General features: G+C 41.2%; 1 long non-coding RNA gene across 1 annotated transcript; it reads left to right on the top strand.

Moving 5' to 3' along the window:
- The first annotated feature begins 67 nt into the window (after window positions 1-67).
- LOC147754748 (uncharacterized) lies at window positions 68-10,909 on the top strand. The gene is made up of 2 exons (XR_015330676.1): window positions 68-6,101; window positions 8,659-10,909. It is a non-coding gene; the product is annotated as an uncharacterized LOC147754748 (long non-coding RNA).
- Window positions 10,910-15,341: the final 4,432 nt, after the last annotated feature.

Genomic DNA, 15,341 nt, shown 5'->3' with positions numbered 1-15,341 from the left:
AACGATTAAAGTCTGTCGTGCGCAGGACTGAACGCCCCTCCCTCCCGCAATACCACCATCATCAACAGTAGTCACTAGTCGCAGCTGCCGGCAGTCACCAGAGAGGACTTAGTAGCACTACAGCGGCACCGGTGGCCGCCATCGAATAGCAGATCACCAACCCAAGTCGACAACCGTCTCGTCGGTGCGGGACATTCGCTGCCCGCGCGTAAGCCGTGCTCAGAACGAACAGAACTCGAAGAGTTCTCGACTCCTGCAGACTTCGGCGCAAAGATGCGTCGTCGTCGCAAACTGCCCGACCCGCTCGCGTCTTTCAGAAACCTCTCATTCTGGCCAGAGACGAGAAACTACAAACAACAACTAATACGATCCAAAACACTGACTGGCAACAACGGAAGGTAGAATCTGCGCGAAATGCCCTGCTGCTGCTGCCGCCAATTGCCCCGCTGGGTGCGGTGAACATATAAACGACGATAGAAGAAAAAGCCGGCTATCTCTCAACCAGTCCTAGGACCATCATTCGCAGGCAGAGCGGTGGGAAAATTTACCCAGATCGTAGAGACAAGTATTCAGTCACAACTATCGTCATTAGCTCGCGCACGAAGAGGCAGCTGCATTTGCTGCGAAGGAAGACTGCGGCGCGACTACACGCTCCTACATTGCCACTGCTATAACACCAGTAGCATTAGATATGGCAAACGCGGGTTATTTCGTACAGCCGGTGTGACCTACGTGAATATGTGTGTTATATAAGCTCGGTCGCAAAATAGATAGACTAGTAAATATGTGGTACTTGTTAGAACTCGTATATAGTCCCACACAGTGTGAGGCGCCCACGCCCAGGTACCTCTGAACGTCAGGGTTAACGCCAAACATCGCAAACAATATGCTCAGAAATTCAAAAATCGTATAACAATACTATTATTGATTAAATTTTAAGCTAAAGTTACAATATTTATATATGTATGAGAAATAGAAACTATGCCTTTGATGACTAGCAACTATTATTAGAATAATACGTTTAAAAACGAACAGACTTACTTATAGTTATACGAATATATACGAAGGCAAGTTATGTGATGTCTAGCGTATTCGTGCGTGTCTGCTTTCAAGGTGCGGTAGCGAAATGATCGACGGTGAGGACAAATCTTAGCTCAACAGAGATAAGTGCCTCTTTTTTTTTTTTGTTCTCCTGCAGTATCTACATTGGCGAGTGTCTTTTGTAACTTGGGAACGATGAGGCATTAAGAAATGTAACTGCTTCTTCCAAAAGCTTTCTGAGAATCGATTTCAGCCTGCTCGAAACGGCTCTTGTGTTCTTTTTATTTTAGCAACAAACGCTCTTACGAGCAGCTCTGTTATGTACAATACTTTAATTCACATTAACTTTGCACATTCGGATGATGTCACGATCTACCTTCTAGAGACTACACAATGTCTGAGCCACAAATCTCTGTCTGTGATATCGGTCGACGTTAGGATTTTGACCGCACGGAAAGTTAGAACAATCAGCATCTTTACGTTTAAAAAAATGAACTCTCCTGCTTCCCGTGGTCTGGCCAGTGTCTTTTCTCGGTCGCATAGTGCAACTGTAAGTGTGGAGGACTCCTGCGAAGTCAAGCATCGATATTCCAGAGACAAATTGTCAAGATCCGTGCACAGAACTTCCCTTTTTGGCACGTTTATAGCAAATAGACTTTATAGATGACAAGTGACCCTATCGACACCATAGCTGCCGGCGTTATCGGATCAGTAGTAAGCTGAAACTCGATCTCCGTTAGTGATCTTGCGCATCCTCTAATTTGTATATCTTGCTACGTTTATAGTCAGCAGGGTTACGGTCTCTCTACTATCTATAGCTGGCTTCGCAATGACTGTCTGCATTCTGTAGCCCCTAGAGTCGCGCATGCACTGCGATAATGTGAGCCTTCCTTTTCCCAATAACAATATAGTTATTATGTGATAGCACTGGCCGAATAATCGCCAGATATCGATTATGAGAAACGGCCGCTCCGCCATTTCGGCGACCTGTATAGATGCTATGCGCAGCAGGACAGCGACTTCCATAGAAGTAACTTTCTTTTAGAGAAGCGACTTTCCATTGGAAGTAGGCTGAGCGCTAAAACCTACGTTTATGCCAAATTAGTAACTCTGTCTTTCAAGCTAGTCTCGAGTAATAGAGGTATCGAGAAAGGGATGCTTTTTTCATTCTTATCGTTCGATGGTTGTTTATGCTGTACACAGCCCCTCGATAAGGTTGCTGAGAGTGGATACAAGTGGCTGTAGTTAATGCCCCGCTTCTGTCGTCGAAATAACATTTGTTATTCTAATATCTCTTACGATGGTGATTGTCGTTTCCTTTCTTATTGTGAGTCTAATCAATGCCGCGGTAGTTGATGACGGCCGATTGAAGCGTTTGTTGGTTTCGTTGATTTTTCACCGATAATAAACACTATGCAAAGCATCAAACACTACAACGGATATCAAGAGATGACAACCCTTCCGATCGTGGTAGAAAAAGCCACTTGAGTATTGCACAAAGGCCAAATTGTTATGGAAAAAATCTATATAGAAATGAAAACTGATTCAAATTGCGCAAGCGGCACTATTAGCGCACTTTTAACAGGGCAGCCGCTTAGCAGCTACAGATACAGACTCGTATGGCGTTTGCTCGCACTTAAAAACTAAGACAACGTATCGCACTAGATCCCGTATGGCACGGGTTCGGCAGTTGACGCTAGATTGTTTACGATCTTCTAAATTAGATTTCAGGAAATCGGCTTAAACTAATTCGACCGAAAATTCTAGAAAAGGCTTTGTCGTACATTTGCTGGAGAGAGCCAAGACCGAAGCTAGAGGCTTTCTACCTTGAGCAAGTGATGATTTGCTATGAGCTCTACGTTCTCTGACTGCGTTCACTCTAAAGAAGCGGATCGATGGGTGGCTACCTGTCCTTTTTTGAATGTACTTATGATCGAATATGAAGCAGCTTTGCCTGATTTGATCAAAGCGCACAATGGCACGATCAATTCATGATTTTTTATTTTTATCACTTAATGATTATAGTTACTTGGTGTGATATAATGATGTTAAAACGGTAGTGTCTTGAATAAACTGATGCTCTACGTAAAACAGCCTCAAAACTCTGAAGCGCAGACCGAGCGTTAGTCTACACACTCTGCTGAAGCACTCACGTACTTTTCAACACAAACCGGTCGGCAAATACCTCCGTTAATTGATGCGAAATACCGTAGAAGGTACACTGACGTTTCTAAGAAAGTTTTGCTGAGAAAGCTGATGCTAAAATAGGCTAGGAGATACAGCTGAGTAAAGATTAGATTTAATAACCGTTTGTGGTTTTCAGTCTTTTCAGTTTTCTTGCTTGAATTACGTAAGACACTCCATGTATGCTATGCATTAGGCGTTTAATTAGCAGCCAGGATTAGTTGGAAGTGCTTCGATGTCGTCTATCAGCAAAAGCAGCTTTACATCTGTTGTTATAGGAGTTATCTGTTCAACAGTATAAGATAATTTTACTGTCGATATATAGATATCCATCTGGACAGATAGGTGCAACTGTTACAATACGAGAAATCTACAGTTTTGCAAGGGTTCTCTTATCATCAGGTTATATGTTTGGATTTTCTATTTTTGTGTCACCTTTATTTTTATATTCGAAAGTATTAAAACAATCATACTTATTCGTTCACTTGAAAAATGGCCTAATGAGATAGGTCGTAATATTTCGCAATCCTAATTCACTCTCTTAGCTTATGTACAAACGCTAGTCAATGCAAACTACAATAGCGGTCTATGCCACGATAGTTATTTCCCTAAGCGGTAAAGGTATCGAATTGTATACCACCTTATTAAGTAAATTATTGATTGATTGATTTATTGATTGATTGTAGGATCTTATTAACTTAAGTACAGTGGACGACAAAAAAGACGAATCGTCTTGTCAGCTTTGCTAAAGACGTTACCACGCCTAAAGCCGAATTGACTTGACCCCATTTTTGTGTAAAGCGGCGCTAACAACCGCGCGTTTGTTAGCAGAAAAAAACCGGCCCATTGTTAGTATGCATATTCTCGATGATAATCTCGAGATCATGCTTTGGGAAGTGCGAGTCTATGAACATTGTCAGTCTTTGGCTGGGAGCGTAAACAGCCTCTAACAATGAAATAGCCTATAGCTACAGCTCCTTATACAGCTGCACAGATTTGGTTTAGGGTCAGCAATTCAATTCGTAAAAGGTCCTAAAATGATCCGGAATCCTATTTTAACTAATTATCGTAGTTATTGGTCCGAACCAATCTAAACAAGCTTGTATCACATATATTGGGTGGACGCCGTGAGAGGTCGACACTGCAGCCATCTGCTTTTCGAGCACCGAATTAGTGCTACACGGATATGTGGATGGGAGCCACGACCCACGTGTGCGTGTTTCAGCGCACAATTATTATGTAGGATGTAGCGTTTTAGTGATTTGCGGACGACGTGGGCTGCACGGTTAAACGGGGGAGTTCCGTGAAAAGAGAGAATGATCTTTTCCATTGAAGTGGCCTGTGTTAGATGACAGCTAAGCTTGATATTTATTGAACTAACAATTATTATCGAATAAAGCGAGTTGCTATGCTTTTTGATTCTCGTCAAAATAGTTTCAGAATATAAAGCAATATGTGTAGAGCCAAATATCTACCTTCATTTACAGTACCACATAACCAAAGCTCGAAATCTGGTGCTACACAGAGGTAGTTGGGTGGGGCTCGTTGTGCAGGGATACGTTCGTCTTTCCTAATAGTAGAAGAAAAAAAAAAAAACATTTTTTATTTTGATACATTGGTACACGGCGATACATTCATTGTCTAGATTAACAGCTTTCGAATATTATAAAACTCTACACTTCGTAACGGAACGCAGATTTGAAATTTTGTCAATATATAGTTGATTACTTGCCTCGTCTGAATGTTTTATTATTTCGTGTACGTTAAGAAAGCTTTTGTGTGTTGTATATGCATATTTTAACAATACAACAGCTTAACAAGATGTTGTTCAGTTACCTATGTCCGCTGTAGTTTCGACATTGACAAGGCTAGATTAAGCACACAAGCTAGTCTTTTCAAAATTGTGCCCTTCACATGAAATGTTTTAAAAAAATAAAAACATTCGATCTTCGCCTAAAACTATATTATTTCGATCTTAATTTCAGTTATCGCTATTATGTTCTCAGAGCCGTTGCTGGGACTGATTTAAATGTTCTATCGTAATTGACCGCGAAGTGCATAGGATCTTTCACTTGGCGCCCAACTTTAAAAATTGTTGCACTGTTCTCCTCGTAAAATGCTAAAATGGGTAGTTGTGCTTTGAAACTAATTGTTTGACAAAACTATCATTCGTACTTAATCTGGAATCAATTCGGTATAATACGAGTACTATGATATAACTGTACGGGTGTTTCGACGAAGAATTTATAAATTCATTAGATGCACTACTCGTATCTTCTTGGTTAATTATTCTCTTGACGTTATCGAGCAGGACAATGTAATTGACGCGTATTACTTTTGTATGGACTACCGTATTTTTCAGTAATCTGTTATCAGGTTTACTATTATTATTATTATTATTATTAATGCCTTTACTATCTCTTCGTTAAAACTAGTTCGATTGCTTTTTTTAATCTGTTATCATATCCACTTTAAGCAGATAAAATTAGCTCTATTCTTTATCTTTTTTTTTTTTTTTTGTTTCGCTTTGATTCACTGCGTAGAGACTAAACTAGGTACTGATCGACCGATTTGTGCGTTGGCCCTTCTTTTTGGCTCGTCCGCTGCTTATTCTCTCTGAAGCGAACCACGGTCGTGGATTTGCCACCAGCCCTCTGAGTAGTACACGCTAATGCAGTCTCTGCTCTTCGATTTATTAATCGGCGCAGAATAGGAACTAGCAGAAGTTATAAATACGTTTTATGAATGCTTGACTAGATCGAATATCAGTTCGGTAGAAAACGGTTGGATTCGGCGACTGCAGTTTGCTACCGTATCAATTCTTCTTTCGTTCGTCCGAAACGACTGATTCTCTGTGATCCAGTTGCCTATATGCTGTGAGTCATTTTATTGTTATTATACCTTGCGTTATATGAAGTGATGGTGGGTGAGTGATAAGGAATCTGTTTCTGATCACCGCACCATCAATGTCCGTACAAATTTTGCCCATCGTTGTATAGGTTTATTTAACTACAAAGAGCTAATCGTATTCTGTGGAGAATCTACTAGTTAAATTTAATTCCGATGAGTTGATTTGGTACGACAGGACGGGTTTACTCGTATTACGCTTTGTTTTTCTATTACTTCTGTGATCTGCGTCTGATCAACTGCATGCAGTGTATCTATGTAATCTCTTTGCCGGTGGTAATATGGCTAGGGTTTGACTATAGAATGTGTACGCTGGTGAGAGATTGTTTGTTTTAGTCGCGAACTATTCAATTAACGGTACCACGTTCAGATTTTCTTGTCCAAACTCAGCTTTTTTCTTATTGCATTTGGTGATCGCCATAGCATTTCGTCTTTCCAGTAGACCGATTGCGATATGGTGCGCTCACCTTGTGTCTGAGCCTCCATGCAGAGCAAAAGTTTCTACACTGACGTCGTAAGTACCGCGAATCAGACCGTGTTACGATCTACGTGCTGAATTATCTAGCTAGCTGACTTGCGAGTAGGTGCCACAGATCATTGAATGCACTGATGTAGACGCTGCACTATCCACGTAATTATAAAACGCCAGCCTTTTGTTGTAAAATATAGCTGTGTAGGACACGTTGACTTTGTGGTACTAACTGCATATTTGTCCGGACATCCATACGGAGAATGTTGCACGGTGTTTTACTAAAATTTTCAATTTATCCTCGACAGTCTTGTGATTTGTCCTGGCATACTACCGGAATGATCTCGGGCTTTCCTTTGAAACGGTGAAAATCGTGACCATGTCTGCCATGTCTGATCACCATTACCCCCTACGAGCTGCTGTGGTCGAAAGTTTTCGATGTGCGTATTGCTGTTTGCTCAATATTTAGTTTGGGATCTTTTATCTTGCAAAACTTCCTATCATTGGGCATCTTCTGAAAGTTAATCCATTTTTTTTTTCAGCATTACTCCCTCGTTTTCTCCCATCGACATTTTTCTTGTTTACTGACTCATCCGTCTCAAGACGCTTTCACCATTTCCATATAAACTTGATTAAGTTTTTGAAACTGACAGATATCTCTGGAATATAATAGTGGCATTTGTACCACTGACGTATTGCATCTGCGATTGCTTTGAGTGTTCTTAACCTGCCGGACCTTTCTCGTCATCTATATGTCACTATGTGCATTCTGAGCTTGGTCACGTGTATACGTCGTTGATAAAAGCATAGTAGACAGAGGCCATGTAAAAGATTTTCCATTTTTTGCATCGATCTCCTTCATGTTCCATTGGACGAAGACGCTTATTCCTTTTCGAACACTCTCGTTGTATTCGCCTAAGAGCTGACGCCTACTCAGACTGCGAAATGTGTGTGTGTGTGCGTTGGATATCGATTTGAAGCAGTGCCTCAAAGGTTTGTCAGATTCAGCGGCAGTAGATCGTGTATTATCTGAAGCTACACATACTGTACCGGAAAACGCTTTAAAGAGGGCTACAATAGTTGGGATAGTTCATTCAGTTATGAACGTTCGAGTGGCCTTATACCTATACTCTGTATAGAGTTCTCTATATAGGATGTCACCATTTACGGACACTTAGAATTTTTCGTTGCACTTAAAAAAGTCAGGCTTCGTTGCATGCAGCTTAGGTCACCGTAATAAAGATACATTTTCTCCTTTTTATTCAGAGGGAACTTTTTAGCAGAGGAACCAGGTATGCATTATGCACCTATGTTGCAATTTCTGTACACAGTTCGTCGCGTGAACGTTGAAGCGAGACTCATATACTTTGATGCAAGTCGCTAAAACGAAAAAAGACGATACGCATGACACCCGTCTATCCTCTGTACAAAGGCGAAGCGCGGTTCGTTTTCATTAGGCTGTCGGCATATCCTGCGTTCTGCAATAGCCAAATAATGAATGTATGGGTAAATCATTGCGTGCACGAAGAATGGAGACGATGAAGCACTTCAAAAAAAAGCAGTAAGCGTAGGAAAAATAGAAAAAAACAAAAAAGGAGTGGGCGGGGGGCATCGATTCTGGCCGTTTCGGTAATTCTCCACCAGACGCTTCTGTCTGTGAGTCCCATCGCTTCACGCCTTGTCAAGACTCTATTGAAAGTGTGCAGAATATCGTTCAAAATGATATCTTCCCCTCGCTCTAGCTAGTGGCCAGCATTCGTTCCTATTGAACTGTTGTCTTCGCAGGGTTCGCAAAAGAAGCTTGTCCATTCACTGTCTATGACGCTATCATCTCAACAACAGACGAATGAGGGCAGGATAGAATCGTCGCGGTGAGGAGCATGCAGGAGCGGCGTAGGGAAATGGATTTTCTTACATGCATACTGCCTTCCAAGAAGCTGTGCAGCTGGCACGCAGTTATCCATTTTGATCAAATTATTCTCTCCCGTCTAACCCACTCTTCGAATAAGAGCTGGGCTTAAATGTGTCTGTCTGTCTGTCTGTCTGTCTGTCTGTAGGGAAGCCCGCAGCAAGGTGGTTTGTTGTAGTAGAGTACCTCAATCAAATGCTGACACCCAGATCATTGCACTGATGCGACTTCTGCTGGCAAAATGGACGTGACTGTGTAGATGATCGGTCTTGCTTTGACTTCCATTCTACTTTCTGTCTCTCTATCCATCTATTCGTCCTATAGACCGGCGTTCCTTTCTTATTTTTCGGAAAGGGTGGTCCATAGCGCTAAACTGAACCTCGACGCAGGGTGCTGGTGTTTCCAAAGTGCACGCATCATTTACCAACACTCTGACGGAGAAACGCCAAGTGACGGGAAAGAAAAAAATGGGACACGGGGCTGGCATACGCCGCGCCACAGAAGCGGACAAAGCTAAGGAAGAAAGACACAAGGACAGAAAAGGGGATTAGCGGCTGGTTGAGGCGAACGACTAACAGAAGACTGCAGTGATGGCAGAGATGAAAGGAGCAGCTCGGACGGCCAGCCGCGCCAACCAGACGTCGAACCTGTGGGCCGAACGCATGAAGGATGACATCGATCAGACATGCTGCTGTTGCTATGAAAAGGCTGTTGGGAAAAGTGGGACGACAGCAATGGATTCAAAGCTAGAACTAGCGTAGAAAATGAGGCCTTGCTAGGAGGCGGGATATAAGAAAGAGACACGAGAAAAGGTTATGTTGCAATGAGTTTAAAAAAAATGTACGAAAAAAGGATGAAATAAAAAAGTAGAATTGAATAAAAAAAAATTAGGAGTAGTGAAAAAAAAATAGAATGCTGGGACGTAAAACAGTGTTAGAGGGATGGAACCCGAATGTCTGAGACTTCATCCGAGATTAGTGTGTCGGTAAATAAGGAATTATGTAGATACTACGAAAATAAAGTAAATCACCAAGAAAAAACCGAAATCAGAATAAAGGAGGGCAAGACAGAAAAGGAAGAAACGATAAAAAAAGGCAGAACGTCCAACGATTATTATGAGAGATGGAAGACGGAAGACAAAAATAAAGGCGCTGTGTGGGACAGTAGCAGATCGAAAAACGAGGAGCTGAAAGACGCGAAGAGAGCGAAAAGGGCGCTGACATTGCAAAATGCTAAAGTTTGATAATGACCACGGTAACTATCTGATCAAAGCTTTCAAGATTTAGTGGTGCGTCGGCTTAGCTTTTCGGTCCTATCTGAAATTGTTGATTGCTGAGGTTGTCTGACGTGCTAGCGGGCGTTAGAAACTAACTCGAATTAAAGCTGTTTAGATGAAAGCGCTTGAAAAAATAACCAATCTAACAATTTAAGAAACAACTTTCAAAGTTTATGTGCATATATATATATATACACGATGGAACATCTGAATCTGAACTTTTCCTTGTAAGTTGTTTTTAAGACTGTATATTTAACAAAAACAGATCTTTTTTGGGATCAATATTTCTGGCAACAAGACTTATTTAAAATTATTACTATTTATTGCGATTACAGTTTCAATTCGGGATCTAGCCGCCCAAACTGGTTCTTTTCAAAATACTCCTTATTCAAATTGCAGCTAATTTTTTGAGGGCAACCATGATTCAAGTCGGCGTCATCAGAGGCTGTGAACTCGTTAAAATGAAGCTTAAACACGTGACATACAAAAAAGGCCCTAACGGACCAAAATTTCGAGCTGATAGTTGACCAAAAGTCTCAGCAGTGCAAGAACTCGAAAAGTTATTGAATACAAAAAGATTCATCATTGGAACCTGTCTGGACAACCGAATTGGAAAGTAATACCACCGTCTCTAAAACTACTAATTAATATCAAACATGACTTTTTGAGCCACTTTGATAACCTTTCCAGCTTTTTTAAATTTAAGTCTTACTGCAAATATTCTAGTTTTTAAAGTATTGCTGAGATTTTTTAAAACCCACCCAAAAAATAACATGAACGTAAACCGTCGATTCCAGGCAAAAAATAAGTTTTTTAATATTAGCAGGGTTTGATCGTTGTGGAAAGGCTAGATGATAGCTAATCTTTGCATAAGTTCCAAAAATAGCATACAGCTTTTTGCTTTGATAAGTTTATTGTCTTGTTTTAGAATGAACTGACTGTTTTTTTTTTTTTTTTTGAAACCAAAAATATTGAATAAACGCGTACCCGCTACGACAAGTAGCCAGGCAGCATTTTTGAAGTACGGGTAGAGAACGATACCATATCGTGACCCTAAAATGAATGAATTAAAATAAGTGACTAAATAAAGCACTAATAAAGGTACTTCTGTCTTCTCAACATATATGCCCCACACAGAGTCTTGTTCATTGTCTGGAACTATTATGTCTTGATGACGCAGTATATAAAGATATATTTTACTCATCGACATCAAGATTACAACCTTATGGCCTTATTCATCAGTTAAAGGAATAGTCCATTTATGAGCTGATGATTGTGTTAGCTACATTACTATCTAAAGAAGGCACGCTCGACGATAATTTACGCCTCTCATCAGCTCGCGGTCGTCGTACCGATTCCTTTTCAGATTTATTCTCTGTCGGTGGCAGTTGACCTATTGGGCGCCACTACCTCAGTTTACATTGCATCTGCGCAGAAATATAACCAGGTCGGTTTATTGTACCTAATAGGCTTCCTAAGTCGAGTTAGTATTGAGTTCATTAATTTAATACGTATAGATTCATAAACGAAAATCTGCCCGTAAATAAAGTTCGTGTCCCAATAAATAAGAACTGACTGCATCTGACATATTTGACTAACTCGAAGAAATGTCGGCGGTCCCTGCTGATTGGCAAATAGCAAAAACGAGCCTAAGCCAAATTGAAAATTAGCGCCTCTTGTACTTCAGCGGAAGCGAAGCTAATGCGAAAATACGCAGGCCGAAGCGACGGACGGAAATGCCACCGGAAATCAGTTAAGAAACGGGAGGCCGTTTCACGAAAAGTCAAATATAGTGTTCGAAATAAAATGACTGGTGACAGCGCCCCCACCAGCGCCCCGGTATATCAAGATCGATCTCAACGAGGCGGAGTAAGGGTAGAACAATCGCCATCGTACGTATCTATATTCAATATTCTATCGTTTCCGAAAGTAATTACAGAAAATATTTGACTTCAATGTGAATATTCTGTATGTCTCACTTTATCAGCTTAACGTACGTAACAGGCAGATAAGAAGCTTAATAGTATTATGCTGGTATGTATAGTTTCGTATGTAGCGCACAATATTACGTAAAGGATTTGGGCTGAATTACATTGCTGAGTGATGATGATGATGATGTTCATGGCGTCAGATGTGGGAATTTACCAAAAAACAGAAAAACATTTTATCTAAGGTATAAATCTATCCAGCCTAACCTTCTTACAATATAGCTTACTAGCTCAGTGCGCTAGATAGGATTGATTAGGTTACATCGTAATCGAGCATAGCTTTGCGTCACGGTTGATGTTGGATACAGTTTATGCTTCACAATATCTATCATAATTAAGGAGGTAGGCATAGTTACGGCAGTAGTTTACAGTACACAACAATTACTTTCTATTCGTTTTTAGTGTGAAGGAAATGAATTCGTATTTCTATGGTATAATGAGCTCATTTTCTGAGAGCTCAATGTTAATTCGGAAAATATCTAGCTAAGAGGTTCCTCCGCAGGTTATAAGAGAAATTTTCGCTGATGCGGAAGTGAAGGGCGAAAAAAGAGTAAGTACTAACTACTAACTGAGGTGAATCATTTGTACTTCGAAAATGATGAAGCATCGGTAGGCTGGTGAAGAACTCCACGAAACGCAATTATTTGTCATATTCCAGAACAACTACTACCAAAACCCAAAAATGCTCTTCTTTGAAGCATGAATAATTTCCTTTGATATTATATGAATCAACTTAGTGCTGTGGGAGTACTTACTGGAAACCACTTACGTGTCTTGTGGGAATGAGTTACTATTGCGTTAACTTTCCTTGGTTGTTTATTGGAAGCGTTCGTTTCGTCGTCCCATCTCGTACCGTTCGAAGCATTTGTTATATTACGTATGCATAGGAAAAGTGTATAATTTATGCATACGAGCATCAAAGCTAGCGTTCACATTAAGTATCGAATGAAGACTCAAGCCAATAAATCCACAGGGGATATGTTCACGTTTTAACGCTATTGTTTCGCTACGTCAAAAAGTAAGTTGGTTTGAAATCAATTTTCAAACGCTTTGTCTGCTCCCGAATCTATTTTAGTGTATTTTTTTTCTCAGCAACGCCTATTTCACCCTTTGCTTTGTCGAGCGTTAGTGGTATTATTTTTGCCATTGTTGATCTTATTTTTAGTCTTTTTGTTACTAATCGATTGTCTTGGCTAGCCTGAACTCAGTTCTGATTCGTTGCTGCGCTGTTGATAATAGCTCTTCTACTCGTCAGTCCACCAAGCTCTCAGGGCCGCTGTTAGTTCTGTCGCCTTTGCCGCCGTTTCTGCCGTTGTCGCGGCCGTCGGTGGCGATGGTTGGACTTGGCCGGTTTCTCGCTGGTCCTGTTTTCCGATTCTCGCCCGTTTGGTTTGCTTTCGCTTGCCACTGTCCTGAGACCGCCATAGTTCACCCTCTAATATTACAGCCCTCTCACGCTCCTACTCGGCAATGCACTCCGCTAGCGCCGTGCTTGCCTTTTTACCCTTCTTTCTTGCCTGTTCTCGATTTTCCGGTTCCTGAGCCGCAGTTGCCTCTTTCTTTGCCCATGCCTAACCTCGCTCCCTGCAGCTGCTTCTTTGTCGTTCAATCGTCTTGTTCTTACTCGTATTTCCCACTTCGGCCCCCGGATTTTCTTTATCTGCCTATCTATTTTGCAAGCGCACTTACGTTTTTTTTTGCTTCTCAATATACGCAGACAGGCGTATAGAATCACATTACCACTCTCGCCGCGTTTCAATATTGACGCGCTTTGTTCTTTTAACGTCCACGTTCTGTGCAGCAGTTCAGTGCTTTAGACACTCAAATTTCTTACCCTTCCCTTCCCTCTTAGTCAATGGACTTCTATGTCCCCCTGATGCCCTTCAATTTGCGTGGTTCCCCGAACGACGATGACCATTAGCGCCTTGGGCATCTAGCATCGTTACGGCCAATCTACTCTAGAATACTGCGCGCAAGCTCCTTACCGTGGAACACTAGGTCCTGGCCTAAGGAGCCTTTAGCTGTCACTTTTCGTTCTGCGCACGCTTGAATTTAACTGATGCTTTACACAGATGAATAACACTCACTAATCTGCAAATCGGATTGCATGTACGCGTCTAATAGGGACAGGACACCTAATCGAATATGATTTTGCAACAATTTTACAGACCGAAAGCTTTCAGCCAGCCAGTTCACTAGTGCCAGGAAGTGTTTGCCAAAACAGATGCTTCGATATAAACCGTACTTATATTATTTTATTAGTAGCTCCTCAACGTGTCCTTTAATTAAATTAAACTAGTATCATTCCTATTTGCTTTAATGCAGTTTTCTCTTCTGTTTAGCAGATTCGTGAAGACTCGAAAAGACCGGCTTCTTTCTTGGTCAAGTTTTTTTTCATGTATCATACTGGTTGGCACTGTACTTCGTACGTCTGGCGAGCAGCAGACGGCATGAAAGTCTTGGTGAGAACTTTTTCGGCTGTCAAGTACCAATTTTGTCGATTATAACAGTCGCAGGGAACGAAGCTTCTGGCATAATCTGACGAACGTTGACTTGAATTTAACTTAAAGGGTATCTGAGCCGCCTCCGAGTGGTTGTTCGGGTCGGGGGTCACTTTGGGCTGGAACTTCCAGCAGCACTGGAAGCAACCAGACGGCGCAAGTGACGGCTACACTTCTACTTTGTACTACTTCAACCTTCTACGCCATTTTCTAAGCATCGCTTTCTATCGTCAGGCAGGCGAGTGGGGGGAGGTACCGGGAGTGGTGACACAGGTAGGTAAGTTGCCAAAGCTGCTGGCAGGACGAACGGTTTTGTCGCTTTTGTCTGTATTTCATTTTTTGTTTTAGCTGAAGATCTGAAAAGTCACCAAAGGGTTTCCTTTCCAGTCTCTGCAAAATCCTCTTAAATCGGCTTTTTCTATAGATCTCACAGCTAACTTTACCACTGCTAACAGCTCCGCCTTGCATCTCTTTAGCGTATTACTTCCTTTTTTTTTTTTTTTAACTTACTATTTTCCCCAACAGCATGACTTCCGCGAGTATGTAGGGACAAATTAAAAAGTAGCCTTTCGTCCAAGACTCTATTAGAGTTCTTTACAGAGGCGTGCGTTATACGATGTATACGTACAAATTTTCATCTTGATTAAGAACGAAGTCGACCAAAGGTAAGAAATTATCTCGAGCAAAAGGGATGCCTTCGACTGAATACGCATGGAACCTTTGTAATCTTAATCTTGGGAAGAAAAAAAAACATTAACCAAGTCAGTTTTGTTGCATGAGGTACGTGTTCTTCATTTCGCTATATGTGTCATATAGCCAAACGTGTCATTGGATTTTTATGATTTTATTTATGCATTCGGATTACAAGTTAGTGCAAAAATAAGGCTATCTTAGAATAAGCTCCTTCTTTATAATTAGCTCGAGCCAGCTTCCATAGGACATGCTGCTAATGAAATACATTTCCTCATAAAAATCAGTCTAGAGTTTCGCTTTATTCTAACTGTACTTGCCTCGATCGTTTAATTCACCGGCTGTTTCCGTCAAATGATGCAAAAAATTCAATAGA

This window comes from Varroa destructor, unplaced genomic scaffold, assembly GCF_002443255.2.
Source record: "Varroa destructor unplaced genomic scaffold, Vdes_3.0 BEIS01000006.1, whole genome shotgun sequence".
NCBI lineage: Eukaryota > Metazoa > Arthropoda > Arachnida > Mesostigmata > Varroidae > Varroa > Varroa destructor.
The sequence above is the reverse complement of the archived record's forward strand: the minus strand, read 5'-3'. Positions and strand labels throughout refer to the sequence as shown.